This window comes from Amphiprion ocellaris, chromosome 5 (genome assembly GCF_022539595.1).
Source record: "Amphiprion ocellaris isolate individual 3 ecotype Okinawa chromosome 5, ASM2253959v1, whole genome shotgun sequence".
Lineage (NCBI taxonomy): Eukaryota > Metazoa > Chordata > Actinopteri > Pomacentridae > Amphiprion > Amphiprion ocellaris.
The window spans coordinates 2637772-2656177 of record NC_072770.1 but is presented as its reverse complement, the minus strand read 5'-3'; the positions used below and the strand labels follow the sequence as shown (position 1 = coordinate 2656177).

General features: G+C 40.8%; 1 pseudogene; it reads right to left on the bottom strand.

Annotated features, from left to right (window-relative positions):
* Positions 1 to 9336: 9336 nt before the first annotated feature.
* Positions 9337 to 11803, bottom strand: LOC111576723 (uncharacterized; annotated as a pseudogene).
* Positions 11804 to 18406: the final 6603 nt, after the last annotated feature.

Below are 18406 nucleotides of genomic sequence, written 5' to 3'. Positions count from 1 at the left end.
ACTTTTGAAGCAAGAAAGATCCCCACACAACCCCGTTCAGACTTAGTTTTAGTTCCTATCCTTGAGTTGCAGCGCTGGACTACCTACCTTAAAGGTACCGAGGAGCCGGCTACAAGCATGGAGAGCAAAGCTTAAACAAAACAAAAACAAGAGGACATGGGCCTTGACGGTCACCTGAATTTTTGATGTAGTCAGTTTTGCTGTTTATGGAAAAAAAATATGAATCCATGTTTTGAATGGTATACCACTTAACTAAATCAATTTAGATTCAACAAAGTTTGTGACTTTGGGATTTTCATACAGCTACAGTCATATCAGAAGCAAACACCCAACGCTTGTAGGTCGGATTTTTTCAGCTCCATCATAGATTAAGCCAATGTTTTTAATTCAGAGCTCTTTCAATTTTTAGAGAGGTTTTGCACACCACTTAAGCGGCTTCATTACTTGAGGATTGAATGCAAACTTCACAAACTTATTGAGACCTTAATTTCTACGGCATCAAGGTTAAGATTACTATTTTTAGATAAACTTTGCCCACTCCCTACGGGGAAATGTGAAACCCTGGGGCCTGGACTCTTCCATCCACAAAGTGTATTTGATTCTTCCATATCTGGATGTTACGAAGATCTTTGAAATTTGTAATTAATTAAGGTCTTTGACTTCGTCTCAGGTGACCTAATAAAAACTGTCTGAAAGTGGTAAAAAATTGTGGTTGCATTAAAATACACATCATAGTCAGCTATGCATTTATTGTGATTGACTTATGAAGTTCAGCAGTCTATATCATCATATCACACATTCTCTTTTTAAAACTGCCTATCAGTTAATTTTAAAACATTTGAATTGCCAGTAAGTTTTGAATGATGTAGTAAACGTTGAATGAAAAAGGTTCTGCAATGTTGTGGAAAAAAGGAATGTGTGCTTCTGTTTAAAATGAATACCAATAAATCTCGTCAATCATTACTATTATATAAACATGTTAATATATTTTCTTACATCACACATCCTGATGATCTCTGAAGTATCCTCCGAGAAGAAACGTGGAAGACCAAGAAGGGCAGCTGTCCTCCTATTCTGACTTGTGTCCTACATAAAGTTAGACAAAAGTGAGCTCATGCAATATTAGAGTTCTGATGGAAGTTCACATTGACAAATTCACACTATACATACCTCTTTATCAAGGTACTGCATAACACTTTGAAGGGTCAACCTCCTGCTTGAAGAAATGACTGCTTTATACAACTGCAAGAGAAAAAAAAACTAAAATGAGCTGCATGTTTTGAAAAGGATAATGTGAATCAATTTTTAACCTATCTGCATCATCTTATATCACGAGTGACTAAGAGTGAGAGAAATAGATATTTTGGGTCCTTCTATGTGAAACTGCATTTACGTTATTAAGTATTTCTAGAAAGAACCAAAAAATCTAGTACATTTTTAAAAAGATGCAGGGGATTGGATCTAACAAATATTTGACATTATTACATAAGTCGTATAGAAAACAAATTCCAGTATTTCAATCAATAAAAATAAAGAAAATTAATTTCCCCAAATTTCCCTTTTACAAGCTTCCAAATTTTAAAAAAAAAGTAAAATTAAAAAAAAAGTGCTCCAATGTTTTGTTTAATGTGAGTGAAAATAATCTCTTTGGGACAAATTTGAGGGTGTCACCATGCACTTAATGAAGCTGTGATTAAGAATTTTATCAATATTATTCAAGGATCAAGGAATCTTTTATTGTCCCCGTGGGGCAAATCACTCTACAGTCAGCAGAACAAGAGTCACAACAATCGCGGAGTACCAGTTACATAAAGCACAGACGACAACAATAAATAGGACGAACAGATTAGTCAGTCACTTGTTTAGCAGGACAATTGCAGCAGGGACAAAAGAATGCTTGAGTCTATTTGTCCTGCATCTTGGCAGGATGTACCTGCGGCCTGACGGGAGCAGCACAAACTCACCAACTATTTTCTGACCTTTTATGGAATAATCAATTTAATAACCACCAGATTGAATGAAAAATAAAATTAACTGTAGATTGTAGGGTCATTAGGAAAAGCAGAATAAACTCGACAAGTCACACACAATTCAGACAGTGCTGCAACCTGACAACGATGTTCATTCACAGAGCAGCTGCGGTCTCGAGAGGGAGCTCGGTTGTGATAGCGCGAGCAAGAGGATGAATAGAGAGCGCGCGCGGCGGTGGATAAAAAGCGGCGCGTCAATGCAAGAAATTAACGGTATTTCAGCTCGTTTCATTACGATACGCCGTACAAACACAAATGCCTCCCCTCAAACACTCGGACCATCGACAAATACGTTGACTATATGCAGTAAATATAAGCGTCCAAGTCTTTAGACTTCATTAACGTGTTATTTCATAAGTTAAAACTTACGGCGCCGACGGCTAAAAAGCGAGCCCTGACTCTAGGTGGGGGGAGGGGGTGCGTGACGTGACTCAGCTTTCGCGGGCATACCAGAATATATCCAGCACTATTTTACCGTGACTGTGTCCAAACTAGCTAACTAACAAATGGGTAACGTTAGCCAGCAGTTCCTTGCAGGCAAATGTTGAGTTCAAAAGTTTTTTTTTTAATTGCTCCTGTCACGTTGGAAGCATTTGTAACCTAAATGAACGCCCGTCAACTAAAATACGTCCCCCATGGACAACAGTGGTGTAATTTACTAATGCGCCATTTCAAACTTCGACTAACGGGATGGATTAGCACAGAGAAAAACACGAAAATGTAGTCATATTCGCAAAGCTCTGTCAATGTGCTGACTTTACTCCATTTTATCACAGAAGAAAATGACATTGTTTTTAAATTTTATCGACAAAAACTCACATGCACTTTCAGAAGATAACTTACCTCCTCGCCGTGTCTCTTCTCCCAGCAGAATGACGTATCCCTCCGCCCTGGTCAGTTGCACTCTGCTGCGTCACTGCGTCTGATTGCAGCTAGCGGGGAAAAAGGTGTCCCTCCGCCGCTGGAAGTAGTCCACGCTGTTTTCTATATTGTTTGTCAATAATTAAGTTGTGGTTGAAATACGATGGTTTGTCCAATTTAGAGAACTGGTGAGCACGATAATTATTAGATATCATAGCTTTACAGTTTTATTTTTGACTAATCCCAAAATTATGGTATTTCTTCTGCAGGACCCTTCTCTCCCTCCACCCAGCACCCCGTTTCTTTTTTCAAGGTATAACTTACAGAAATAAGTTAAATCAACACTGAAGGTCCTGATAAAACTTACAAATAGTTAAGACAATTAATTACTTTAACTTTAATTTTCTAAAACTTATAAACTTGAGTTCAACATTCAAAACTTACCATGACAATTTGAGATAAAGAACACAAACAAGTTCACATAACTTCATGGAGCTGGTAAAAAAACAGCCCAAAACCTGCTCTCCCTGGGTAAAACTGCCCCCAAATCTACCCTTACCAAGTAAAACTGCCTCAAACCTGTCCTCCCCTGGATTAATAAAAAAAAAAAAAAGGGGGCCAAAATTTCACTCCTAATTGACACTTACCTAGAAAAACTACCCCCAAACCTGCCCTCAGTGAGAAAAATTACCCCCAAATCTACCGGCCCCGGGCAAAAGACAGCCCAAAACCTTTCCTCACCAAGGAAAACTGTCCCCAAATCTACCACCCTGGGTGAAAAGTAGCCCAAAACCTCATATCCTCTTGTAAAACTACCCCAAAACCTGCCCTCACCAAGTAAAAAAAAGCCCCAAAAATGCCCTCAACAAGTGAAACTGCCCCTAAACCTTCCCTCAACGAATAAAACTGCCCCCAAATTTACCACCATCAAGTAAAAAATAGCCCAAAGCTTGTCCTCATCAAGTAAAACTGCCCCAAATCTATCCTCACCAAGTAAAAGACAGCCCAAAACCTGCCCTCAACAAGTCAAACTGCCCTTAAACCTGCCGTCCCTGAGTAAAACTACCCCGAAATCTGCCCTCAAAGTAAAACCAGCCCCCAACATGCTCTCATTAAAACTACTCCCAAAGTTGCCCTCCCCAAGTAAAAAAAAAAACAAAAACAAAACCTGCCCTCCTCTAGTAAGAAACTGTAAAAAGAGGAAGATTGTCACCTTTCAGAAGGTTCGAAAACATCAAAATTATAACATTTATCAGTCAGAGATTCATCCTGAAACCTGCAGAAAGATGCTAAATTTAGAGGAAAAACTGAGAAATTACACCAAAACCTGCAGGAAGACATCAAGTTTAGAGGAAAAACATGAAAATAACAAATTTTATCAGGTAGAGATTCATCCCAAGAGCCCTGAAACCTGCAGCAAGATGGTAAATTTAGAGGAAAAACTGAGAAATTACACCAAAACTGGCAGGAAGACATCAAGTTTAGAGGAAAAACATAATTATAACATTTATCAGGCAGAGATTCACCCTGAGAGCCCTGAAACCTGCAGAAAGATGCTAAATTTAGAGAGAAAACATCAAAATTAGACCAAAACCTGCAGGAAGATGTTAAATTTATGAGAAAAATATCAGAATTATAACATTAATCAGGTAGAGATTCATCCCGAGAGCCCTGAAACCTGCAGAAAGATACTAACTTTAGAGGAAAAATTGAGAAATTAGACCAAAACCTGCAGGAAGACATCAAGTTTAGAGGAAAACATCAGAATTATGACATTTATCTGGTAGAGATTCATCCTGAAACCTGTAGAAAGATGCTAAATTTAGAGGAAAAACATCAGAATTATAACATTTATCAGGTATAGATTTACCCTGAGAGCCCTGAAACCTGCAGGAAGATGCTAAATTTAGAGGAAAAACATCAAAATAACATTTATCAGGTAGAGACTCGTGCTGAAACCTGCAGGAAGACATTAAATTTAGAGGAAAAACATGAAAATAACAACATTTATCAGGTAGAGATTCATCCTGAAACCTGCAGAAAGATGCTAAATTTAGAGGAAAACATCAAAATAACTTTTATCAGGTAGAGATTCACCCTGAGAGCCCTGAAACCTGAACAAAGACGTTAAATTTAGGGGAAAAACAGAGAAATTACACCAAAAACTGAAGGAAGATGCTAAATTTAGAGGAAAAAACATCAGAATTATAACATTTATCAGGTAGAGATTCATCCCGAGAGCCCTGAAACCTGCAGGAAGATGCTAAATTTAGAGGAAAACATCAAAATAACAAGTTTTATCAGGTAGAGATTCATCCCGAGAGCCCTGAAACCTGCAGAAAGATGCTAAATTTAGAGGAAAACATCAAAATAACAAGTTGAGATTCATCCCGAGAGCCCTGAAACCTGAAGAAAGACATTAAATTTAGACGAAAAATTGAGAAATTACACCAAAACCTGCAGGAAGATGCTAAATTTAGAGGAAAAACATCACAATTATAACATTTATCAGGTAGAGATTCATCCTGAGAGCCCTGAAACCTGCAGAAAGATGCTAAATTTAGAGGAAAAACTGAGAAATTACACCAAAACCTGCAGGAAGACATCAAGTTTAGAGGAAAAACATCAGAATTATAACATTTATCAGGCAGAGATTCATCCCGAGAGCCCTGAAACCTGCAGAAAGACGATAAATTTATAAGAAAAATATCAGAATTATAACATTTATCAGGCAGAGATTCACCCTGAGAGCCTTGAAACCTGCAGAAAGATGCTAAATTTATAAGAAATATATCAGAATTATAACATTTATCAGGTAGAGATTCATCTTGAGAGCCCTGAAATCTGCAGGAAGATGTTAAATTTAGAGGAAAAACTGAGAAATTACACCAAAACCTGCAGGAAGATGCTAAATTTAGAGGAAAAACATCAGAATTATAACATTTATCGGGCAGAGATTAAACCTGAGAGCCCTGAAACCTGCAGGAAGGCATTAGACAGTACTCCAGCAGGCAAGGCACCTGGTCCTGATGGTTTCCCTGCTGAATTTCTTAAACATTTCTGGTCAATGTTAGCACCCCTTTTCTTCAGGACAGTGACAGAGATTAAAAATAATGGTTATATCAGTCCGCACATGAATACAGCTGCAATTAAATTATCATTGAAACCAGACAAAGATCCTACGCTTCCCTCTACCTATCGACCTCTGTCACTAATCAACACCGACATCAAAATTATCTCAAAAGCTCTCGCCTCTAGGCTGGAGAAAATCATCCCATCAATAATTCACAGCGATCAAACAGGATTTATAAATGCCCGACACTCCACCAACAATATCAGAAGACGTCTAAATCTAATCTCTTTGACGCAACGCCACAACAAAGAAGCTATTGTTATGTCACTGGTGGGGACTGGGGTGGGCGGGGTTGGGGTTTGGGTGGCTGGTGGGTCCTCGTGCCCCGGGCCGCCTGGGTCGGTCTTGGCGTGCTGGGGGTGTCGGTAGCTGCTCCCTCTTGTTCTCCGGGTTCGGGTCGTTCACGGTGGCCCCGGTGGCTCTCTGGGGGCCCCGGTGGCTCTCTGGGGGCGCCGCCCTGTGGCTCCTACGGCCTGGGGGGAGGGGTGCCCTGTTGGCTTGGCCCTGCCTTGCCGTGATTGCTGTTCTGGGCTTCGGGGTTCTTCACACTTGCATGTTTGATCAGGTCTCGCCAGCTACTGCTGAGTCCCATTTCAGCAATTGATGGGACCCGCCAGATTGTGCTGAGAATCTCTCCAGAGTCTCTACCCTAAACTCATTCTCTCTTTCACTAGTATCCTCTTCTGGCCTATTCTATTCTATTATATTCTATACTATCAAGACATCCACAATTATGGTGCTCAGTACCATTTCTTTAATTATTTATTTATTGAATCTCTTTTTCTTTTGTGTTGGTTTGGTTTTCTTTTCTTTTTTCAATTTTTTTTTTTTATTGATGGATAGTTAGTAGTTGGGAATAACACACCACCTTACAATCTTTAATTGCAATAGCACCGCCTGTTAGTTTCTATCCCTGTTCGTCCTGTTCATCCTGTTCGTCCTGTCCAGTCTTTGTTTCCCCCACACATCACTGAGGTGTAGCACTGCCCTCCCTGGCTTATAATAGGGAATTCTAATAAAGAATGTCTGCTTAGCTTTCAGGGAGGGCTGGTGATGGTCACACACATGCACTAAATATTAAAATATTTGGCTGCAAGACTAAAATATGCATCAATCTCATACAATGTTGACACCTCTTTTGTGGAGTTAAACAATGAGAACAAATGCAGACAAAAAAAAAAAAGAATGCACTAAAACTATGCTCCCACTAGCTTAGCCTCGCCGTAGCACGCAGCTCAAAGGGGCGTGTCCTATCTACTCATTCATATCTATGAGAACAACGGTGGCTGCACATAAGGACACCTGACGTTGATTAGCTGCTTAAATACCATTATATACAGTCTATGGTAAATACGTATGTGAATCGCATCATTGGCTGCAGCAGCCAGTCACTGGTCACTCACTGACTCACATTGAAAAATAGCACAGAATGAATTGTTACGTGTTTATTTTATTTACAGTTTAGGTTGGATTTTTTTTTCTGTGCGCAGAGACTGTGTCAGCAGTGCACAATTGCGCATGCACGCGCGCAGCTTAGGGAACAATGGTCAACACTGAAGAAAATCAATATCACAAAGGCAGCAGGTCCAGACGGGGTGCCGGGCCGGGTCCTGAAGGCATGTGCAGACCAGCTAGTAGGCATGTTTACGGACATTTTCAACCGGTCCTTACAGCAGGCTGTAGTCCCCACATTCCTTAAATTCACCACTATAGTGCCCGTGCCCAAGAAACAGGCAGTGAAATGCCTGAATGACTACCGCCCAGTTGCCTTGACACCAATAATAATGAAGTGCTTTGAGAGGCTGGTCCTGCATTACATCAAGGACATCATTCCTGCTGATCTGGACATCCACCAGTTGCTTATAGGGCAAACAGATCAACGGAAGACGCCATCTCAACTGCCTGCACACGGCCCTGACCCACCTGGAGGGCCCCAACACCTATGTTAGAATGCTATTTGTTGATTTTACATCAGCATTCAACACCATCTCCCCCCATAAACTGATAACCAAGCTTGGCCATCTGGGACTAGACACCACACTCTGCTCCTGGATCCACAGCTTTCTCACCGGCAGACCACAGAGTGTCAGAGTAGGAGAGGTGACATCATCCACACTCACACTGAGTACAGGTGCACCTCAGGGCTGCGTCCTCAGCCCGGCCCTGTTCACCCTTTTCACACATGACTGTACCTCCATCCACCCCTCCAACACGACAGTAAAGTTTGCTGATGACACCACCATAGTGGGATTAATATCTGACAACAACGAGACCCACTACAGGGAGAAGGTCCAGCACCTGGTCAGCTGGTGCTCTGAAAGTGACCTGGTGATGAATACCATCAAAACAAAAGAGATCATTGTGGACTTGAAGAGAGCCAGAAAAATGCCCCCCCCCAACCTCTCTGCATAAATGGAGAGGAGGTAGAGAGGGTCAGCAATATCAAGTACCTGGGTCTCCACATCACCAGTGATCTCACATGGACCTCCAACACCTCCCACTTGGTGAAGAAGGCTCAGCAGAGACTTTTCTTTCTGCGGAGGCTGTCATTAAAAACAAAAACCAGCAGACTGCAGAACAGCTTCTTCCCCAGAGCTGTCGCTGCCATCACACCCCCCACCCATTGCCCCACCACCCAGTCATTCCCCCCTCCCAGTTCATCTATGCAATAAGAACTCTACTTCAACATTGGACCACTTTATCAGCACTGATCACTTTATTTTGTTTGTATATAGTACTTGGATTCTTCTTTTTATTATTTTAGAGTATTTTAAAACAATTTTTATTATTTGCACTGCTGCTAATTGTCGCGTTCTTCAGACAAATTTCATTGTACTTCTGAACAATGACAATAAAGGCTCTTTAAGTCTTTAAGAAATGCAAAAAAAAAAGTTTAAATCTCATATCTAAATAATCTGGAATATAATTATTAATCAGCTTGATAATTACTTTATATTAACCTTTAATTATTGTCTTCTGTGTTTGAATCGGATGAATATGTTGTGATGTAATAAAGAAAAGTACCATGACACTTGTCTGATTGGAATGAAAACACAAAACCTTAAGTTATGTTTAATTTACTTGATCTTAATGAGTGTTTCTAATGTTAATGATACAGACACACAATAGCCTTGTCTGGGTGAATTTGAGATGTAAATCAAAATTTACATTCAGATGTATTTTTTATAAAAGATTCCCTCTCACACTGAGTATAAATTAAGTTTTACCAGGTAGATTTTGCCACACTGGTATACAGAAAAAGCTAATTAAAATAAAACAGGTTCCATTTTGTATATATAAAACATCAAGTATTTCAGTAATGGAGATTCAGAGGTAAATACCAAACATATTTGTCATGTGCAATTTAAAGTTCAGCCAGAGGGAGGCAGAGAAACCACAAATAAGAACCTAGTTGTCTTGTGGAGCAGAGTTACATGCCACAAACATTTGGTGTCCAGGAGACTATATTGAGACCTTTCAAAATAAATGCATTGATTTTTTGTTGTGTTTTTAAACACTTCTGTTAAAGATCTCTTGTTGAATTAAGATAAGACACCGGATTGCCTTCATTTTCTCTGCCATACCGGAATAGAAGTCTGTCTTGGAGCTACACCGCCTGGGCAGATTCTGAATGGTGAACTGGTCTTGCAACATTGCCGTTAGTTTCAGGCAAACAAAGCAGAACTCCTTATGACATCGAGGACATATAACATTTTTGCAGTTTTGTCTACTATGTTCTATCTTCATGCCACATGTAGGACAGAGTCGGATAGAGGGGCAGCTGGTGACGCCCGCCACCTCCAGCAGGTCGATGGATTTGCATGTTTGCAGCAGTTGCAGGTCCCTGTTGATGCAGTCATCGTTGCCACAGCGGTCCGATCGAGGAGCTGAGCCCTTCCATGGCTTCTGACACTGCCTGCAGAACTGATAGGTTCCCCCCTGATCAGCTGTGCATATGATACATATGACACACAGGTTGGAAAGATCCTTCCTCTCCATGTTTGTTTTGCACTGGGGACACTGATGGGGGAGAACAGTGAAGAAAAAATAAACATCAGTCCACTTGATTTGGTTTTAATGTTTAAATCAGAGTAAATCCCTTAAAAGTCAGCATTAATACAACCACAGAGCACTGGACCACTTACTGGCTGAAACTCGCAGTGTCTAGCAGCAGCCATGCGGGCCATGTTGTCCTCAAAGTGCTGCATTTCCTCAACAGATAAATCTGCCAGTCTGCGCACCTCTTGGTACGACCACGCCTTATTGCACCTTGTGGTCCCCTCTACCAGTGCAGGGCATTTAAATGTGTAATGCCCCTTAAAACACAAAGAAAAATCATTTTGAAATGACAGAAAGCAATCAAGTGACTTTTTACTTAAGTAGAATATTGAGGTAATTAAGAGATCTGACTCTACTTGAGCATTTCTCTTTCTTGCAAGTTTATACTTCTGTTCTCCTACTTTTCAGATATTTTTCACTCCATCAAAGAACACGGAGTTTTGTGGCGATAAGCGTCTGTCTGTCTGTCTGTTCGCAACATTACTCAAAAACCGAATAACGAATTTGGATGAAATTTTCAGGGAAGGTCAGAAATGACACAAGGACCAAGTGATTAGATTTTCAGCTTCTAGTCTGGATCTATGGATTTGTTAAAGACTTCTGTATCATTGCGAGATCGTGGTCACTGTAACTATGATAACAAGTGAACACTATGTCAGTTGCCTGCTGACGATCACAAAATTGCGATCCTACTGCAAATCGACTGCTGTGGACTTATCGGGACTTATCTGTTGGAAATCATACAAGGAACAATTGATTAAATTGTTGGGGTGTTTCCGAGTTCCATCACTTTCCACCACCCGCTACATATTTAAGACACGCAATTCGATTTCTGTATATAACGTACACATGCATAACACACGCCTGTGCGCAGTGCAAGGTTATTTTTTTTTGCCGGAAATGACACGACTCAGAAGCCTTGGTGGAGTACTGCGCTCTCTGAGTATTTTTCTTGTTTTTAAATCTGTCCTGGCTTTGGTTTCTGCTTTTATATCTCCTGTCCCTATCTTTGTAAGTGCACAGTTTACATCCCTTTTCAATAAGTTACTTCGTGCTTGTGCTTCCTCTCTTTCTCTGTTTTCCCTCCTTTCTGATTGTCTGTTCTGCCCTCATTGGCTTCACCTGTATCCCATCTCATCGATGTGTATAATCTTGTCTCTCTTTCGATTCCATTGTGCACATACAGATACTGCATCCATTATACCTGGTCCAGCAGGTTGCGACACCACTGTGTTAGAGATTCAGGAGTGACGGCGTGGCCGCAGGACATCTCTGCTCTGAGAGAGTCATCATCTGAGGCTGAGGTGGGCAAAAGCAAATATCAGCTACATTACTTGGCAATATGCAGTTCATACAGCTGTGAGTTCATGAAAATATGAGGAGACAATTACAGAGGAAGGGGAAGAAAAACTACTGAAACTGTTGTTTGTAGCATTTTTCTGTTCAGTGAAAAAGAAAAAGAATCTTACAAATTGGATCCAAGTCGTCCCTCCTGGTGACAAACTTGAGGGTGGTATCTCGTGGGTCATAGCCCTTCATCTCTGGTAGGCCCTGAATGCTCATGTTCTGTGTGAAAAAAAAATCTGAAACCATGAATACTGAAAAATAAGATTTACAGAAACACTTTATTGAAATAGTCCATAGTATATTTTGTAACTCCCATTTTTGTTCTTTGTATTAGGTAGATTTGGAGCATCAGTTTGCCTTAGGTTTTGGAGCAGTTCTTAAAATTTGGTGGCTTTGACTGATGTAAACAGGAAGTATAATGCTTCTATTGAGAAAGTCTGTGGGTTACCACATGAGCTCTGTTTTATGTTCTGTAATGCTTCGACAAACTGCCACCATTAAAAGTATGCAGAATTAAAACAGACAGACACTTTATTTATCCCCTTCAGGCAACTCTAGAAATCCAGGAGCTCACACACGCTACATTCAAGGTAGATAAGGAGACAATATACACCGATCAGCCACAACATTATGACCACTGACAGGTGAAGTGAATAACATCAATCATCTTTTTATAATGAAATGTTCTGCTGGGAAACCTTGAGTCCTGACATTCATGTGGATGTTTGACATGTACCACCCACCTAAACATGGCAGGTCCAGCAACTCACCCAACCACCCATGGCAACAGCAGTCCTTGATGCCAGTTGCCACCTTCAGCAGGTCAATGCACCCCGACACACCACAAAAACTGCTCAGGAGTGACCTGGGGAACATGACAGAGCTAAGCTGTTCACCTGGGTTCCACACTCCCCAGATCCAGATCTTACTGAGCATCTGTGGGATGTGCCAGGATAAGCCTGATCTAGTTAGGTTCCACCCTGCAACCCATAGGACCCACAGAATTCACTGCCACCATCCTGGTACTACAGGACATCCCAAGAGGTCCTGTGTCCATGCCCCACTGGGTTCAAGTGGTCACAATGTTATGCCTGATTGGTGTATAAAAGAATGTGCAAATCGTGTTGGTTGAAGAAACAGTAATAAGGTGCCAAAAATGCAGGTATTTATAATAAAATAGAGTATTAGAAAAGTCCAGAAGCTTAAAATGTGAAGATAGAAATAGAATAGAAATAGAACATACGCTAGGATATACAGACAGCTATCACTGCATTACTTTGACAAAGATGATAGATTAAAAAAGATTTAAGACAAGTCTTGAAGATAAATATACTTAATGTTCTGATTTACAAGCGCAACAGACATCATAGACAATGATATCTTTGGAAACTACATCACATTGAACCTAATGATACAATATCTTTGAAAGCATTCATATCCTTATACTTTTTGGACATTTTATTGCATCCTAATTGTATTTTAAATTAATGAAAGTGGCATTTTTCTTCATCAATTAACCCTAAATAGCCTATAATGACAAAATGAAAGCATATATTTTTTAATTTTACCAAATTTATTAAATATCAAGGATTTTCCATTTACAAAACTATTCAGACTCTTTGCTGTGGCTCTAAATTGCAGTCAGCTGTGTTCTGCTTGCTTTGCTCCTCCTTGAGATCTTAGCTGCCACCTGTGGCCGCTTGATTTGACTGGACAATTTAGAAAAAGCTCACACCTGTGTATATAAGGCCACATTCAGCTATGGAGTCCAGGGAACTGTGGTGAGATTATAAACTATACTTAAAGCTTTCAGTATTTCCTGGAGTAAACAGTTTCTTAATAACTGTGAAATGGGATAAATTTGAATCAGATGAGCAACATCTCTTTTAAACTCTTAAAACATTCTTTTATCATAAAGCCTTTATGATTGCATGATCATAGTGGTCTCTATTTTCATGCTCTTCAGCTGTTTATTTTTCACAGATTTTTTTTTATCAAGAGTTAATAGTCTTCTTAAATGTTTGCTTTTGTAAAGAAGTTTTGTTCAGAGAAGTGCCACATGAATATAATCTAAATTACTTTCATTTTGTCAATATGGGTTACAAATTGTAGAATAATAAGTAAAAAAATCCACTTTTATTCATTTAAAATTGAATTTACTACACAATAATTTCTGGAATTGAGTGAATGCTTTCTGAAGAGACTGTTAAAAATGGACTGATTTACTAAATGTGGTTTAAAAACCTCTGACCTGAGGAGGTTTAGATAAACTGCTGGTAAAAACAAGTATCATGGCAGCCATCAGCTGATTTTATGAGCACCAGTAACTGATACTTCAGGAAACTTCCAGCTGATTCTCGTCCAAAACAAGTGAAAACCTGGTAGAAAAATTACCAAAAAAAAGACAGGAAAAATCCATTTTCCCTCATTTTTGCACTAGTTCAAATCAGTAACTTTGGCTGAATAGTACATGTAGTTTAAAAGCAGATGGGACATAATAATAGATTTAAATGAAGAAATGTCATCTTACCTCTGGGGCACAGCTTCTATCTCTGTAGTTTTATCTTTGTGTTCAACCAAAAGCACATTGCGTCAATAATAAAGTCTTGATGGTTGCAGTGTTGTGTTAAAACCACAAGAGGGCGCCAGCATCATAGATAAACAAAAGGAGAAACGAAGGTTTTCCATGAGTTAACCTTTGCTTTAGGAAATATCCACACAGTCAGCTTTAATAATCAGTAATACAGATATGCATGAATCACAAACTGACTTTTCTTTTGCAGCATTCTTTTCAGTTAAAGTTGCTGAATGTCCCTCTTTTAAAAATGTCTTTTGACCACCCTGAAACAATCTCAGTTATGCAGATTTAAACAACATTTTCAAATGAGCTGAGCAATGAAACTTGATCAATGAATCTTTTCCCTGTTAAGTTTATTGTATTTAGTGTATTAGGAGGGTCTGGGATGTAGCAGGGTTATCTGTGGCCTTTTTGTGTGGACGGTGTTCTCCTTGTCCCTCCCAACATCCAAACACACGGTGGGTTACCTGATGACTCTGAATAGATCATGAGTGAAAGTGTAAGTGGTTGTTTGTCTTTCTGTGTTAGGCCTGTGGTGGACCAGGCTGTCCTGGATGTACCCCGTCTTCTGCCCAGTGTCAGCCAGGATAGACTCCAGCCCCCTGCGACCCTCTACTGCATAAAGCTGGTGTAGCTGAAAAACATTGGGCAGCGGGGTGAGTGTGTAGATGTACTGTGCCTGGTAAAGACCTCTACATGTACCTGTACTGCAAACTTGTCAAACAATTTATTGATATACTTTCCATCTTTTATGAACAGTCAGGGCTCAACAAGTAGCTTGATAATATGATAGATTTGCCACATATTCTTTTTGTTAGCAGTGCAACAGCTTTTTGTCCAAAACAGAGATACAGTAAGAGTCAATTCTCAAAAGAAAATAATTTAGTAAACTGCTGAAAAAGTTTACCTTACTGTTGTGAAAGGTACATTAAAACAAAGAAAGATGGAACCTGCTTCTACCCTGCTAGTTTGGACCCCATCCCCTCACATTTACCTCCTCTCTGCACCCTTGCCTTGCTTAAACCCCTAATTGTCAGTGATCAGATATGCACTGGACTGACTCGGAGTGGCGGCTTGACAAGTGCAATCATCCGGACAGCCGGGTTTGAGGTGGATGGCAGCTACTCCAACTCCTCAGCTGGGGCCCCAGCATTGCAAGCCCTTAGGGGTCAACTAGCCACTGGCCACCACTGACTGACTGGACCAGTGTGGACTGATTGGGGCTGGGTGGTGGGGTGCTGGTTTGGTGAAGGAGCATGATGGGGGGGCAAATGCTATGTGGTCAAGGGCAGGTTTTAAGGAAAGAAGGGGTGGGGGATGCACTAGAGCTATGTCCAATCATGGATAACAGGGTCAGGTGGGTGGGGTGGGGTGGGGGTGGGGTGGTGATGAAGACGCGATGTAGCAAATTATCTAAAAGGGTTTTGAAGAGCACGATCTGGAGTCCTTCCAAATGACTAGCCCTGCATTATACATTCTAATGGCCAAGGCCCCAGGGTGCGAGGCCCAAGTCGCTGCTGTTGTCACTGACCAGACCTAGATTCACCCTGCCAGCCAGCGACAACAACCAGCCTCAGACAGCAGTCCAGCTCTCTTACAGCCCTCCTCTGTCCCTGGTGGCGTGGCATGAATCTGGAGCCATGAGATTATGCAATGCTGTTCAGCTATTGAGAGCCCACTGAGAGCCCTGACAGATAATTGGCTGAGCCCAAAGCCGTGCAAATGTTTTAGTGTCAACTCCAGTTGATTGGATAATGGGTAATTGCATGCTGCATTTCATTTAGTGATATGCTGCTGGTGTAGCAGGGACAAGTGGAGGGGATGGACACTAAGGGGGAGTGGGGGTATTTTGGCATGCTGCATTTTTGCAGCCTGTTATTTCACACTTAGAGTCTGTTGCATTTGTTTGGGTTTAGAGTCTGGAGAGATCAGAGATTTCTATCAACGGCTGGTGCAATTAAAGAGTTACATTTTTCAGTTTTCACAGTGAGTTTCTGAATTGGGAGTTTACCAATCAGAGGATGCTGCATGGCATGCCTCATGGTGCAGCTCGAGGCTTCCCTCTGACCCTATGCAAGCTTTTAAGTCCCAAGTCTCTCCTTTGATCATGGCATGTCACCTCTACTTAAGAGCCCAGTCTGCCAGCTCTTTGTCTTTTCTTTCACTTGACTGTTGTCATGTTGCCTCGCATTAAATACAAGGCTTGGTATTGTACACTAAGAGGAAGTAGCACTGGCCTTAAGGTAGCCTGGCACATCTCTGTGTCGACTGTGTGGGTCAAGTGTAACATATCCTCTTTAATAGCACCTCACTTCACACTTTGTGTCACTGTGATCACATACCTTTATTTTCTCTATGGCTCATTCCAGAAGTAAAAGCTTTTTTTCTTTTTCAAATTCTGTGAATTTAAATAGAACCAGCTTTCCGGAGCTAATGTGAAAATTCCTCCCATACTGGACTTGGATGTACCTGAGCTGCATTATTGCTCTCAGAGAAACGCAGCATGGGGGCTGTGCTTGCTGAATTCCACTTGAGTCGCTGTATTGATTGTGCTTCAACAGATGTCTTTCTGCTGTTAGCTGGTAAAGTCAGAATGTGCAGAGCTATTCATATCGACTGATGGATTAACTGGGCTGTTGAAAGGACACGTATGAATATTGTGTTTGTGCATTTGCACCTTTTGTTGATATTGATTCTGCCTTCGCCCAGATCCACACATGATACCAGCACGTTGTGCTTGATTCGTAATGACAACCTTCATCACATTCTAATAAGTTTTCTATAACACCTGCAAGTCAAAGCCAATACTTATATATTGCTTGTTAAATACTACTATTGTTTTTTTAGTTATGAAAAAGCACACAGGTAATTAGTCTGTCTAGGCTTTTCTACTGCAGTACACTGTTAATTCTACAATTTCATTCAGCAGATGCTTTTATCCAAAGTGATGTACATCTGAGAGTAGATACGACACAAGCAAGGATCTAGTCACTGTTAAATATTTTAGGGGAAAGACAGACAATTTTTCACACTAATCCCGCTTAATCTAATACATCACACTTATTTCCAGTTTTAAATCAAAGAAGATACAGTTCAGGGATATGATTTTGCTCGAATCTGTACTCATTAATTAAAGCCCCATATGGTTATGTTATTTTCCACCTAATCTTGATTAAACTAAACAGAAAGTTTGTTCTGTAGGAATTTGAAAAGGGCATTTGTCATAACTTATGGTGCCTCATAAGCAGGAGATGAATGGATAAAGGGAAGTCTGGCTAACTGTAGTTCTTCATGTCACCTACTTAAGTATGAATATTTGGATGTTATGCTACTGTCATGTACTCTTGTCATGTAGAGATGGCAGTGGAAACTGGAGTTGAGGAGAGTTGCGTGGCCACGTGGTCCAAGCATCTGCCAAGTTGTGACAGACTGTAAGTGAGTCTGTGGAGAGCATCTATAACCTCCCACAGGGCTGTCTGGTGCTTCCCTCCCCTCAGTTCCTCCTGGGCCCATCATGGCCACATCACTCTGTCAGGTTTTCATTTAGGTTTGGACCCAGATGCAGAACATATAGAGTATGGTTAAAAAAAAAAAAGGTGATTAAAATGAAAGTCTCAGAAAGAGCAGTGGAGCAGCAGCTGGAGAACAGTATGGAGCCACCAATGTAGAGCTGAAGACTGCACAAATGGGATACTGGAGCACATCTGAACAGAGTTAGTGGGAAAACAGCGAGGCACATAGGGAGACGTACACAGGAGAGGTCAAATAGTTAGGAAAATAGGAATCTCAAAGCCACTAGAAGTAAAATACTCATCTGAATCACAGGAAAATCTGGAGCGTAACTGTTGCTGTACCAAAGGCACAGACAATGGCCAGCAGCCACATGGAGAAAAGCCCAGGGTTTTATGGAGGAGCTGATGATCTGCAGGTATGCTCAATCAAACCGCCTCGCAGAGCCAAGCCACACCCTCAGCCACATACCAAAGGTAACCAGGAGGAGAGTAAAAAGGGGAGGATAGAGAGGGGAGCAGAAACCAAACCAACCTAACCCAAAACATGAAACCAAACAGCTCTGTCAGACTGTTGAAGGTTTAATGTGGCTAAACTAAACCTAACACCAGGGAGCCTGGGTGAACGCAGAACTGGTTAATCAATGGGTTTACAGGTGTTCCGACCTAACCACTAGGGTCAGCTGGGTGTAACAAACAACCAGATGTAATTGATTTGGTAAAGCAATTTATTGCTCAGTGACAGATGTAACACAAAAGTGGTCAAACAAGGAAAACAGGGCAGGTGGATGTTGCTAAACCAAAGAACCAAATAATTGCTAACAGAGTTTTTAAACGTGCCAAACACAAGTAAAACAACTAAACTCCTCAGCTAAATAAATACAGGAGC